We start from the raw sequence: 15,440 nt of genomic DNA, 5'->3' as shown, positions 1-15,440 counted from the left end.
GGCAGCTTTTCGAGGTGGAGATTTGACTGTAAAATCCGTATTACAAATACTTTCTACTAGTTGACACGAAACTTGTGCCGTGTTTGCTGTTATTAAACTAAGAAACTGAAGATTCAGTTTCTGATACCTTGAGTGTAAAGACGGAAGCACTCAGGTCACCAACAGTATTCATGAATATATTGGAGCACCTCTCCCGAGGTTTGAACATTTTGGAGTGCCTGAATGAGATTCTTTCGTGCAGGAACGTTGGTTGGAATAAAATGTCTTGGGCTCAAAGTATTCAATATCAATATATGATATTCAAAGTGGCATCTCTTTGTCACCAAGATCAATGACAACCTTCGACAATGTCTTGTCTTGAGATGAGTGAATAGTTATACCGCAACAAACAGTAATCAGCATCAGTCGTTGAAAGTTTTGCTCTCTTTGCTCTAAGTTCTAGTATGTGTTACTAGAGAGTCAAGGTCGAATGTTGTTCGGGAAATCAACTAGAGATTGTTAGTTAAGACAGTTCATAACTATCATTCATCTGGTCACTTGTAGTCATCTCAATTGATAAGATTAAAAACGCTCTCTGTTGATTCTTGATATCAGTTATTAAAATTCTTTCTTCCTTATATAGGTCGATATATGTGTTAACCATACTAACTTATATATTGTTAAACTAAGCAAAGAAATGGAAAATTTTTAGTATCACTTATGTAGATGTTGGACTTAGACCTTTTCTCGCGGTTTATTATTTACCCTTTTATCTATATTAAGTAGCATCCTTTCAAACCTGGCACTTCTTAGTCTTCTTCTGTGTCCTAAATACCAGCTCGATCGAGAGAGAACTCTTTCCTGCAGCGAAGTGCAATTGTTAAGTTCGTCATTATCTGGGAAAATTTTACTTGCAATCGATTAAGTGAAAACGGAAAGTGATGTTACTCATTTGTAATGAATAAAAAAGTAGTTTTTTTAAAAAAAAATCATTTTTTACGTATTTTCCCTGTAATGTTACCACTCTTAATCTGCTTATTCAATTGGGTTCGCTGGTACACTTCTGGTCACAAAAATCTAAACTGCCTTCCTGACACTAAGTCCTGAAAGCTGAATCTAAATCTTTACGTTCTCGGATTTCCTTATAAGGGAAAAGTATTTTCCCTCTATTCTGTTATAGAGCAACATGTGTATTATCTTATAGAAATAGACTATATGGACATTGACTCCAAGTAAATATTATAGCATGTAGAAAATTATCATAAAATATGACAAGAAAAGAAGATAAAAGTGGAGTGGTAAGTATGTACACTGTTAACAGAAGAGTAATAAAAAAGAAATGAAAAATGCTAATAGGCAGGCACTCTTGGTCTAGTAGATAACGTAACGGATTCGCGTACTAATTTTTAACATTGATCCGAATCTGTCTACATAAGCTGTTTTTTTTTTTTTTAAATAAGGAATTTGCATTTTACTGATAAATAGCAATCACGTTAGATTGCAAGAAATTTATAAATAAATCAAAGCTAGTCTACGTAATATAGAACATTGACATTTGTGTATACAAACTCACAGCTTCATTTCTTGTTTTTAACGTTTACTGCGGTGTGGCAGAACCATGTTCGATTTTCAGTTGGAGCACATATGATTCTAATTCTACGTTAAGCAGTAGTTCCAGGTGTTATTAACCTCGGTGTTGAAAGGGATGCTAAACTCCAATACAGCATAATCTAATGTTTACTCTTGAACAGAAAGCAATATGGAAAGATGTTCATCTTAAAAACTAATTCTTCAGTATTTCGTTCAAGCAGTGGCGTCATATGGTTGGGGTAGATGGGCAATTTCTTCTCTGAGTTTGAGATGTATTTACATTTTATTTAACAGATAACAATATTCTAACGAGAAACGTGGAACTATGTATTTCGGGTAGTCTTGCCCCTCCCCACAAGCAAATCCTGAAATGACGCTTCTGCAGGAATAGTGAATCATTGTGTAAGAGAATAAATGATCGTTAAATTTTGTCAATACTAACAGAAGTGTTATTTATGCGTACAAGAATAAAATGTAATAAATATAAAACCGGAAATTTGTATGTTGTAAAAATTGTCTTTCTTTTCACCTTCAAGTTTGGAATTTTTGAAAATGCTGAATCACGTATTTTTAATGAATAGATTGTTTATACGGAAGAATACGCCTCCAATTTAAGCAAATCCTAATATTGAGCACGTGGTAAATAAAGAAAATAGAAATATACATTTTTAAAATCCTTTTTTCCTTAGGAGCGACGTTTCAAAAAAAAAAAAAAAACACTGAAACATGTATTCCCTTACTTTAATAAAAGAAATGAAATATTTAAGTTTTACATCACATGCTTATGCCAATTAGGCTAAAGGAGACTGGGATGATGAGAGATGAGTGAAATGGTTGAATGAAGAAAGTGGGAGGAAACGGGAGAACCCAGAGAAAACCCACGAGCACGGTGTTTGTCCACCACAAAGTCCACACAGCGCGATCTGGGATCGAACCAGGGACCCCAAGCACCGGAGGAGAACGCTCTACGACTGAGCCACCGCGCGCCCTATCTTACTTCTAGTTAAGAGTTTCTACATCGAACTTCACACCACCAGTTTGAGCATCCTTAAATTGGGTATTCTCAGAATAAAGAAAACAAAGTTGGGTGTTATAGAAGAGATCTTTCCACCATTTGGGATGGAATTTTGAGAAACAGAACCATGTATCTCCTGATTTTTAATTAAGAGTTTACTTACTAAATTTCACATCTCCGTCTTAAATAAACCCTTATATTTGACAATTTCAAAATAAAGAAGAGAAAGAGAAATTTGTGTAAAACGCTGAAACATATTTCCTTAATTATACGCCATATATGCCAAATTCCACATTTCCAACTTTCTGAATAAATAAAGAGAATTTGAATTACAAAAACGATACTCCTTTCCCCCTTAGAAGCGAAGTTTCGAAAATGCTAAAACACGTATTTACCTTGTTTCTAATAAAAATTCTAAATGTCGAGTTATATGTCTCTAATTCAAGGATTCGTGTAATATTCAATTCAATTCTTGATAGAAAATTAAACCCCGCCTTTAAGGTCCAGTAAAATATATATTTCAGTGAAATCTTTCTTGTAATGTCTCTTGACTTTGTGACAAACGGAACATTCTGTCCAAATTTCACCCCGAGCAGCACGAATTTCGGTGGTTGGCATTCGAGGAATGTTTTCGAAGGATATGATCTCTCGTTTCGGAAATGTTAAATATCCTCCACGCTCAGCTGATTTATTACCATGTAATAATTTGCTTTGCTATGGATCTATTTGAAGGATTGTTGCGATTATTGACAACAATTTCCTGGAAAATTCAATCGATTCAAATCACACACACACAAACACACTCACATATACACAAAACACAGTTGTTGCTCTATTTGAATTTCAAAGGGTCAGAACTTAAATCCTTACATAAAATGCATGGAATGGTTCTAGGGTTGTTTAAGGCGATTGAATGCCTATGAGCAGAACGATTAGGATTAAGCTGAAGCTTGTGCCACTCTGCGTATACAACGAGCTGGAATTTCTATCATCATGTCAGTTACTTAAAATACGTATCATAAGGGGAAAGGAGAGGGTTAAATATATGGCAAAATACAATATTTAACGAGTTCTCATGTTAGAGAGTTGAAATAATAAAAGTAAGTGAACATGCCTAGAGTTTCTGAAAACTCCACTTCTAAGGGAGAATGGAGCAGGGGAAAAAGTTCTATAATATTTTTATCAACATATATAAATAATATCGACATTACCTTTCTCACTATTACGGAAAAACTTTTGAACTATTTCAGACAAATTTTATAAAGTAGTTAGCATTTAAACCTAGCTGAAGTTTTATATCCGAATTCAAATATGCGTTCTAAGGGAGAGAAAATTCAATATTTTGCTTAAATCTATTCTTCGCGTTTAAAGAACAGGTATTTTAGCTAGTCTTTCTATATTGGTTTCTGGCCAAGAGTATACATTAGAGACAACTGCACTTTTGTCTAGGAAATATGTGTGCTCAAAAGTACTACATTCCATAGTCATTATGTATTTTATAATTCATAATAACTTTTTGTTGCATTTGGAAGAATTTCTTAGATGAAACATTTTTTCAGGTGACTGACAAATATATCAGTAAAACATTACTAATAAAACTCCAACTGACCAAAGCAGTTTATATATTAAGATCATATATTTGTATTACAGTTTCGGCTATGTAACATAACCTTCCTCAGACACATTATAATAATTATCTTTTCCGAAGTTCTTTCGGCGTGGTACTCTTCTCTACACACTTCCATAAGAACACTATTTACTGTCCCTTGGATGGTTTGGGTACAAAACCTCGCGGCCAGAACCTCGCGGCGACAACCTCGCGGACCAAAACCTCGCCTGGCCAAAACCTCGCCTCCCAAAACCTCGCGGCCCAAAATCTCGCCAGGCCGAAACCTCGCCTGGCCAAAACCTCGCCGCCCAAAACCTCGCGGGACAAAATCTCGCCGGGCCAAAACCCCGCCTGGCCAAAACCTCGCCTCCCAAAACGTCGCGGGCCAAAATCTCGCGGGGCCAAAACCTCGCCTGGCCAAAACCTCGCCACCCAAAACCTCGCGGGCCAAAATCTCGCCGAGCCAAAACCTCTCGCCCCAAAATATCGCCATACCCAAAATCTCGCCTGACCAAAATGTAAATGTTCCAACAGATGATAAGGATGACGGTATAAAAGACGCTGTTTCAGAAGAAGTATCACGGGTATTTGACCAAGTCCCGCGATACCATATGAAAATTCTATTTCTGTATTAGAGGATTTCAATGTGAAGGTAGGGCGACAGGATGTTTTTAAACTCGTTATAGGGAAAGAAAGTCTGCATAAGGAAAGTAATGACAACTAACGAGGTTAGTTTCGTGAACTTTGGAACATCCAAAAACTTAAAATTTTAACAAAAATCTAATAATATTTATGAAAATATGAAACAATATATGAGTTTCTACGTCGTCCCTTGATTATGTCCTATAAGTTAAAGGAGACGTAGATGAGCAGGATGAAGGAAATGGTCGAATAAAGAAAGTGGGAGGAAACGGGAATAACCCGAGAAAGCGATGTTTTGTATATTATTTCTATTATTATTATTATTATTATTATTATTATTATTATTATTATTATTATTATTATTATTATTATTATTATTATTTGTAATGTGGAATTGCATATTAGGAAACACATTGGGCAAATTTTAAAGAAAAGTTTCATTCGCGGCGAGGTTTTGGCACGGCGAGATTTTGGGCGGCGAGGTTTTGGCCCGGCGAGATTTTGTCCCGCGAGGTTTTGGGCGGCGAGGTTTTGGCCACGCGAGGTTTTGGGCGGCGAGGTTTTGGCCACGCGAGGTTTTGGCCCGGCGAGATTTTGTCCCGCGAGGTTTTGGGCGGCGAGGTTTTGGCCACGCGAGGTTTTGGCCCGGCGAGATTTTGTCCCGCGAGGTTTTGGGCGGCGAGGTTTTGGCCACGCGAGGTTTTGGCCCCGCGAGATTTTGTCCCGCGAGGTTTTGGCCGGCGAGATTTTGGGCGGCGATGTTTCGGCCGCGAGATTTTGTCCGTATACCCCCTTGGATATCTCCTTCCTCCTTCTTCATGTGGTTCGGATTCCACGTTAATCAGTAGGTCCACGTCTCATATAGCCTCGCTGCTGAACGGGACGTTAAACTCAAAATCAACTCAACTCAACTCCTTCCTCCTTCTGTCCTTCCACTTGTCTATTTTCCTTTTCAGCATCGGAGGTACTTCAACTTGTAAATTATTCATTGTAGCTTTGGAAAATTCAAGATTACTAATAAAATTCTAATTGACCAAAGCAGTATATATATTTTAAGATTATATATTTGTGTTACAGTTTTGGCTATGTAACATAACCTTCCTCAGCCACATTATCAGATACAATGAATAATTTACAATAAAACATGTTTATGCCTAACTACTTCTTTGTTGCAATGATAGCAAAGTGAACCTTTAACTCACAAGGAAAGAACATGAACATGTCATCCGGACACCCGAATCAAACCTAGTCCATTCGATTAACATAGCAAAGATATGTTCATCCACAAAAAAATTAGGTGTCATGGACAACGGAGTAATTCCCTGGGGCCTATTAACCTCGTTGGTATAACGAAAATCGTTAGGCTTGCAGTTAAATAGCTATTGCATCAACACTGTTCATTGGAAAGTCATGGTTTATAGTTCATTCTCTTCAACATGAAACAAGCTTTCCAGAAGTGCTATGTATTGGGGCCCCTCTGGAAAACACACATAATAAAAATCTCTCTCTCAAAATACTATGGGGATTAAGAAATGACTGTGCCAAGTTTTGTATTGATAGACGGAATAGATATGAGGGAAAAGGTTGTATAACAATACACATTTTCCCTCATATCTGTTCCGTCTATCAATACAAAACTTTGTACACTCATTTTCTAACTCATGTAGTAATTTTAGAGATAAATTTGGATTGTGTGCTTTTACCCGGGGCGATTCCAGAGGGGTTCAAAGTTGATGGTAGGGATTTCTGAAGGGAATTTTCCCGATATTTTTCCAATTTTCCCTGTTCAAGTACATTATCGGCCCCAATACATACCACCTCTAGAAAGCTTGTTTTATGCTGAAGAGAATAGGTTATAAACTATGACTTTCTAATTAACAGTGTTGATGCAATAGCTATTTCACTGCCAGCCTACGTATTTCTTTATACTAACGGGGTTAATAGGCCCCAGGGACTCACTCCGTTGTCCATAGCACCTAATTTCTTTTGCATGAACATATCTTTGTTATATTTATCGAATGGACTGGGTTTGATTTGGATGTCCCGATGACATGTTCATGTCCTTTCCTTGTGAGTTTTACGTTTATTACTTTCATTATTTTATGTTTTTATGCATTTCCTCTGTAATTTTAATAATTCAACAGTTTGTATTTATATTTGTTTCTTTCTTTCTTTCTTCACATTTATTTCCTTTCTTCTTTCATTTATTTATTTACTTCGTTGATGATATGAGTTTCAATCTCTTTTCTAAACAACATTGCCAGGTATTTGCTCTTCTTGCTCGTTAGAATATCACTATAAACATACCAAGTACAAAATTACAAATAAATAAATGATTTTGGAGAAAGTACTAGCTAGTGTAAACAAAAAATGAAGAATATGAATTAGTATTTAGCAAAAGAGGTAGTTCTAGATTTTTCTATTAATAAAATGTAGAAAAGTATTTACAACTGACTACTAAATTAAGTTTTGTTTCATTACAGTCCACAGGATTGATCAGATGCATTTTGGTTATTTGCTGTATTTTAGCACATTAGCGTGATTAGATTTCCAACTTTATTTTGGATATAATATTAACTAATATAAAGTTCTTCTTTTGGCAAAATATACTAGTGTCAAATTTTAAGTAAAACAGAAAATATAGTTCAAAATTTTATTATAGCATTACGTTTCATTATATACATAGGTGGAAAACAACTATGAACTTAATTTATTTGTACTGCAAATGTCGAAGATAATGTGATAAACATTACAAGAGTTTCTGTGATAAGCGAAGCGAAGGTTCGTATTAAAATAACCCGTAATGAAGTCATCTCGGTTTGAGAAGGGAACATTGCCAGACATTACAGAGATTGCCTCTCTCCTGGGTATTACTTCCCCTGGCATTGATTTCGGTAGAAGCCTAAAACTTTTCCCCCGCAGCCACTTATTAGTGAGCTAATGGAAGTCAGGATACGTCTGGCTCGCGAGAGAATGAAATTATTTCTGGTCACTGGTATAATATCTTCTGTTGAATTTCAGTACCATATATCCAACACAATCTCGTTCCAGGAAACCACAACCTGGTAGAGACTATCCCAACTTTGGAGTCCTTGGAAGCTCATTACGTGTTAATAAATGATTTACCAAAAAATAAACGTGCATCAGCAACATAGGAGTTGTTGTAAAATGAGCAATCTAAAAATTATGTTGAGTGCATTCAGTGTAAGTTTTCTTTTTTTTTCAGAAACACTTACAAGAAGTTAGAAGTCAACGGTAAATTATAACACGAACACTATACTAAGGAGGTGTTAAGAAAAATTTAACTATAACTAAAAACTAAGTATAAAATATGAGAAAAAGTTAAAGATAATGAACGAAAAAATTTGTCTTCAGTATTCTGCAAGCTATTGATAAATTTATGGCAGTACAGAGAAGATGCTCTGAGAAAGGAAACTGAACAATGTTTCAGCATTTAAGATTAAATCGCTACTAGTATGACATTACGTGCAACTTAAGATAAATCTTACAGAGAAAATTCGAGAATAAGTCTTGACAACACGAAAAATGTCATTGTTATGAGTTGTTCGGCACAGTGAACATAATTTATTTTCGATATCGAGAAGTGGATACCGATAACTTATACATATCCAGAAAAATTAGCACAAATTTTATTAATTTGCTAAAAAATAATAAAAAGAGGATTACATTGAGAGCATGGTTTTCATAAATCCAGATTAGTCCTATTATGTGTTTAATTATTTCTAAATATTTTGTTTTCGAAATTCGACTTTTAACGATTTTAAAATAATTTTAAAATTGACTAGCTAAACCTGGACTCTATACACAACGTATCATTCACCTACGGGCATGAATCTTCCTGTCCTTCCTTAACATCTGTACATATCCCTTTACAGACAAAAGTGAAAGACGTCTTGATAAAAATCGGCAAGGGATACCATACAGGGGAGATTTTCCGATAATTTTTCAATATCTCGTAACCTTTGCAAGATTGAGCCTACTTCCGGTTGGAGTTTCGAGTTCATGTATGATCAGTGTTTTCTTTCTTCTTGCATACAGTATATAATAAGCAAATACATTAATACACAATTAATTATAATGTCAGTGATATATGGTGTTCATTGGGCAAAACACTCCAAATAATAAACGCTGTGGCTCAGTGGTAGAAGATCATATCCCGTTTTCTCCCACTTTCTTCATTCTACCATTTCATTCATTTCTCATTCTCACCATCTCCTTTGGCCTAACCGGCATAATCGTGGGACGTAAAACTTAAAGATTACATTTTTTATCAAATAATAAAGATTCATCTTAGCTTGGAGAAATGGTTATCCTTCGTTTTTCATTATGACCATGAAGCAAACGCCTGAGAGATATACAACTCATGTATACAACTATGATGTGTTGGAAAGTATAGCTCATAGGATATAATGTTTTTTTTTTAATTTTAACACTTCAAGTGTACCATAAAATGTAATAAAGAAATAACGGCTACGTTTTCTAAATATTGAAATGGAACACAATCTACACAAAATGTGGAATCGAATAACGAAAATGACACTTGTGGTTTTCGAGATCTCATTGTCGAAAGAATTGGATACAAACATACAAACCTAAAATTTTAATACATAGGTTATTGATTTCATTTCATGATTTTTAGAATACATTTAAGATTTTTTTCCAACCTGTGCTAGAAATTTAACTACTATACTAAAAGTTATTCTACTTTTTAATTTCACATGCGTTTTTCCAAATAGGATACAAAGCTCTAAGATACGCTAACTGAAATATATATAAATTATGTATACTGCTTTGGTCAGTAGGAGTTTTGTTAGCAATCTTGACTTTTCCAAAGCTGCAGTGTATAATTTACAAGTCTAAGATACACTGAAAGAATTCACTGGATTTGTGGTATAAACATGAACCGAGATATTGAACGATACAACACGGATGTGTCACGGATTGTAGCGTAAACAAAATTTAATTAATGTGGGTTGAAGCTACTAAGTAAGCAAATCTGATATATTTTGACATATATTTCGAAAATATTGAACCTCTTTATAAATTCAGGGAATGGCAATTGTCTCCCTTGGCCTCCGCTGCAAGCACCCAATGAATTTCAATGAAGCAATAAATTTTCAACAGCGTTGAGACTAATTTCTTACATTACATTTTTCAATATAAAAAAAGAACATGTACTCCAAGCTCTCCCGGCCTCTTTTTTTCGCGATAAAATACAGCAAAACACGATCTGCATAATAAACTTTCCAACGGTGAAATAATTTTAAAATGAATCCGTTAGTTTCTCCAACTGTTTTCTTTAATAAGAAAACAAAACATGGGTACGAAGCTCTCTTTGCCGTCACTTAGGAATGAAATATAACTTTTCACCTTCTGCAATAAATTATGTTTTCAATGGTGAAAGAATGTTTTAAAATGGGCTCAGCAGAATACCTTATACAAATGCGAGTTACTGGTTTGAAACGCGTACCACTAAGATGATCAAGTGACTTTACTTGGTCGTCCGAGTGTGTTACTCGCTCTTGGTGTATCTGTCGTTACAGTACCAACATTGTTCGGTTTTCTGATTTGTCTGGGTATTGGTATTCACATTTCATTTTGTTTTCTTGCTTATTCCATAATTTCACTTAATAACAAGTGAGTATCTGATCAAGATTTGTGCTGCCGACCTTAGGTTTTACATTATGCGTTGACCAGCAATTTTATTTTGTACTATTTTTCCACTTGATTGTATCCTTATCTCGTTGCGATATCTATAGAGATGTTAAGAGAAGTTTGCAACTCACATATTATTTTCCATGGTTTATATGACTTTTATGTAAACCAATGTTTAGTATACAACATTAGGGATGCTGCAGGGAAAATCTATAATAGTTTCATGACAGACAAAGACGAGAAAATGTAGAAATGTCTAATTTGTTCGTTCCTTGTGCCTGTGTGTTGAACAGGACTGGAAATTATTTACGTTGAAGACTTAAAGCATAAAAGCAGCATAAAAATTGCCATATTTTACGTAGAATTATCGAATACAGTATATAATAATAATAATAATAATAATAATAATAATAATAATAATAATAATAATAATAATAATAATAATAATAATAAATAAAAGGCTCACATTGACTTACTTTCTTATATCATTTTCGGAACGCAAGTTCTAGCTAATGTTTACAGCAAAGAAAATAGCTTACTACTCCATAAACTTTCTTCTTTAGACTTTTAAAAACACCAATCAATTTCAAGATCATTGAGTCAAAAAATATGGGCTACTAAAATTTTAAGAAGCCATGCTTTTAAAACAGTAGATATTAAACTCTTTCTTTGAGTTTCTGTAATACATCTTCATCATAGTATTCTGCAATTATTGGCTGGTCACTTGCCGCAACTGGGAAGCTTCCATGCTCCACGGTCTTCCGCTAACCTCTTCGTCTTCAGGTACGATTTCTCTGTTTTGACATCGCCCATTAGTTTCCTTCGTCCTCCCTTTCTCTTTCCTGCCACCACACCCTCTAGCAGATCTCTCATGATACAGTTCCTTCTTACCCGATGTCCCAACAAGTTTCTCTTCGTCCTGTTAATAATATCTAAAACTGTTCTGTACTCCCCCACTTTTTTAACATCTTCTCTTTGCTTTTCCGCTTGACCCAAATAAACCTCTCCATTTTTCTCCAGGCCTACATTTCGAAAGCTTCTAGTCGTTTCCAAATTCCATTCAGACACACACATAACAGGTATCTTATTCATCTAATACGACCTAGACTTTCAATAGTTCAACGCTCCTGTGCTACAGGCTTCCTAAGTTATACAACGAAATGTCACATACACCAGTAGATTTATTTAAATCTGGATCTGAATATAACAGTCCACTACCACATCATTTTAATGGATAAATTCTAGTCCCTATTGTCAATCTTTTTTGTTATTACTTTAGATGTTACGCGGGAGAAAGCGGGCAACGTTTTCGGCGGCTAATGTAGGTGGGGACTGACCGACTCCTCGGACAAGGAGTCAGCTTCTACCAAGTGCCCACGGTCTTCTCGGAAGACGGATGAGCGGGCACCTTCTTGTCCTTAGGAGAGGAAACTGTCCTAAAAGGCGGTTGAACCACTAGATGGTAAACGGCATGAAGACGTGGAAAGGAAATGGAAATACTACCACATTATCTTTTTCAAAGAAGGGACGAAGGAGAAGAATAAATAAATATGATGGTTCTTCCTGAGGTAAAAAATTCCGGAGGTAAAATAGTCCCCCGTTCAGACCTCCGGGTGGGAACTACTCCGGGAAGAATCATCAGAGGAGGAAATAACATTCATTTCAGCATGGGAACCTGGAACGCACGAACTCTACGTGTGAAGGAAAACTTGAAAATTTGAAAGTGGAAATGGGCAAATGTAAAGTGGACATAGGGGGCTTGAGTGAAGTGAGATGGCCAGTGAAAGATGAGATAATATCGGAAAATTACAGAATATACTATTCGGGTGGCGATAAGGTAGAGAATGGTGTTGCGATAGCAATGAAGAACGAAGTAGCAAGAAGTGTAACGAAAGTGCAATACTGCAACGACCGCTTATGTTTGTAAAACTACATGCAAATTCAGTGGATATTGTGATAATACAAGTGTATATGTCAACAACCGACAGTGATGATAATGAAGTAGAAGTAATGTATGATCAGATTAGTGACATATTGCATCAGTAATGAAGAGGTAAGGTCAACGCCACAGTAATGGGAGACTTCAACAGCGTAGTTGGCGAAGGAGCTGCGAATAAGGTAGTGGAACCATTTGGACTAGGTACAAGAAACGAACGAGGTCAAATGCTTATCGATTTCTGTAAGCAACATGGTCTGGTGATGATGAATACGTGGTTAAGAAAAGAAGAACTAAGCCGAACACGTGGAAAAGTCCAGAAGATAAGAAACGCTCAGAAATCGATTATATTCTTGTGAAACAACGTTTCAGGGATAGTGTACGAGACGTGAAGACACTACCAGGAGCGGACATTGATTCGGATCACAATCTCCTAGTGGCGGAAGTGCAAACCTGGTTAAAGTCGATCATAAATGGGAGGAGAAATCGAAAATGGAACTTCGAGCGACTAAGAAATATCGACGATTATGTCAAAGAAGAGATTGAAGAAAAACTCTGTACAATGGGCGATGTGGTTAACAATATAGAGAATAGTTGGGGAAAAGTTAAACAGATTCTACTTGACACACTCCTCAATAACATTCCTAGGTTAGAAAGAGCACCGAGAAAACCATGAATAACTGAAGCAATGTTTAAAAAGATGGAAAAACGCGGAAGAGCAAAAACCATGAACATAAAGGAGTTGTTGAGTTGATTTTAGTTTAGCGTCCCGTTCAGCAGCAAGGCTATATGAGACGTGGACCTACTGATTAACGTGGAATCCGAACCACATGAGCTCCCACCGGGAATCGAACATAAAGGAATACAGATAGCTGAATAATGAATTGAGAAGAGAAAAGGACACAGCCAAAGAAATGTGAAGAAATAATGGAAATTCAACGCCGCGGCAGATATGATCTGTTGTACCAGAAAACACAAGAATTAGGAGGGAGAGCTAACAAAAGTATACGAACGTTCGGCATTGAAGATCAACAAGATAATGTAACCACTGATCATCAAAGAATCCTTAGAATTTGGGAGGAACACATAAACAATCTGTACGATCAGAAAAACCGCCCCAAAGATATTGCGATCAAAACAGAGGAAGAGGTGGATGATGATAAAAAAAAACAGTATATTGAAAAGTGAACTAGTACAAGCAATCAAAGACATGCGAAGCAGAAAGGCCACTGGAGACGACGACATATCAATAGATTTGCTTAAGGGATTAGGAGACAACGCTATGAAAGTACTCACTTCACTTATTAACAAGATCTACCTGAGTGGAGAATGGCCAAAGGATTTTCTTGATGTTACAATGATTGTATTGCCCAAGAAAAAGCAAGCAAAGAAGTGCAGCTATTACAAAACCATTAGCCTGATTTTCCACACGGGAAAGATCATTGCACGCATACTGAACAGGCGGCTGGAAAGTAAGGTAGATGAGAGGTTAGAAGAAGATCAATTTTGATTCCGGAAAGGAAAAGGTACCAGAGATGCTATTTAATTGATGAGAATTATATTAGAAAAATTCTTGATGTAAAGGGAGAGTTGTCATTTTGTGCTTCATCGGCTTGCGAAAAGCTTTCGACAGAGCCAATTGGACGAAAGTTCTGAAAATACTTAAAGGAATCGGAGTCAACTGGAGAAATCGATGACTCATTCCAAACCTGTACACAGGACAACGAGTGAAGCTGCGCTTAAATGAAGGAGAAACAATATAGTGTGGAGATTGGAAGAGGAGTCAGACAAGGATGTAGTTTAGCTCCCCAATTATTCAACATCTACAGTGAATGTTTAATGAAGGAAGAATTAATGGGAATTGGAGATTTCCAGGTTGGAAGGCAGATCATTAACAAGATCAGGTATGGACATGATAGCAAAAAGCGAAGGAGGACTACAAGAGATGATTGACATATAGTTGACATTGGAAAACTGTATGGAATGGAAAGTAACATCGAAAAGTCGAAAGTCATGAGAATATCCCGTGTAAACACGCCCTTTTGGATCAGAGTAGAACAAGGAGTACTTGAAGAGGTCAATATCTGGGAAATATTTTGACGAGAGACGCTTACTGCACCAAAGAGATCAGGTCAAGAATTGCCATAGCTAAAGAAGCATTCAACAAGAAAAGATTACTCTTAACTAGCAGGCTCAATATTGGACTTAAGAAGAAGTTGGTCAAGTGCTATATATGGTTAGACTGTATGGTTCAGACACTTGGACAATACGGAAGTTAGAGAAGAAATATTTAGAGAGCTTCGAAATTTGGTGTTGGAGGAAGATGGAGAAGATAAAATGGATAGAGAGAGTAACAAACGAAGGTGTTTTAAACCGGATAGGAGAGAAAAGGACACTTCTAGCCATCATCCTTCGTAGGAAGGACAATTGAATTGGATACATCTTGCGAAGAAATTGTCTCCTTTACATCGCCATAGAAGGAAAGATGGAAGGGAAGCGAGGAATATGAAGAAGAAGAAAAACACAACTGATCGATGATTTGAAAGATAGGAGAAAATATTGGGAGTTAAAAGAGGAACCCGAAGATTGACAAAACTGGAAGAAACATTTCCAGGTCCAAATCTAAAATTGAAAAAAAAAATCCTCATTAGTCCTAGGACCTGCCGAAAGGCGGAATAATTAATAATAATGTTATTATGAATATTGACAATATTGAAGGCACCAAAGTCTGCTTGACACAAGGAAATTGATCGAAAAAACATTTATTAAATTGGTATTAGAAAAGAAGTACTGAAGCAAACATTACCTAGGAAATGTAGGTATAAGAGTATTAATTTATGGAATAAGGAAACAATTGACGATGGTCCCGTTAAATTCGAAATCGGAGATATAAAGAGTTACAAAATGTTGTAATTTAAACTGACCATAAACATGTATTTTAAGAATCTTACAGGATATCTGTCACATAGATGAATGAATATGTTAAATTTATA

The sequence above is a fragment of the Thermobia domestica genome, chromosome 1 (genome assembly GCF_964235325.1).
Source record: "Thermobia domestica chromosome 1, izTheDome1.hap1.1, whole genome shotgun sequence".
Taxonomy (NCBI): Eukaryota; Metazoa; Arthropoda; class Insecta; order Zygentoma; family Lepismatidae; genus Thermobia; species Thermobia domestica.
The sequence above is the reverse complement of the archived record's forward strand: the minus strand, read 5'-3'. Positions refer to the sequence as shown.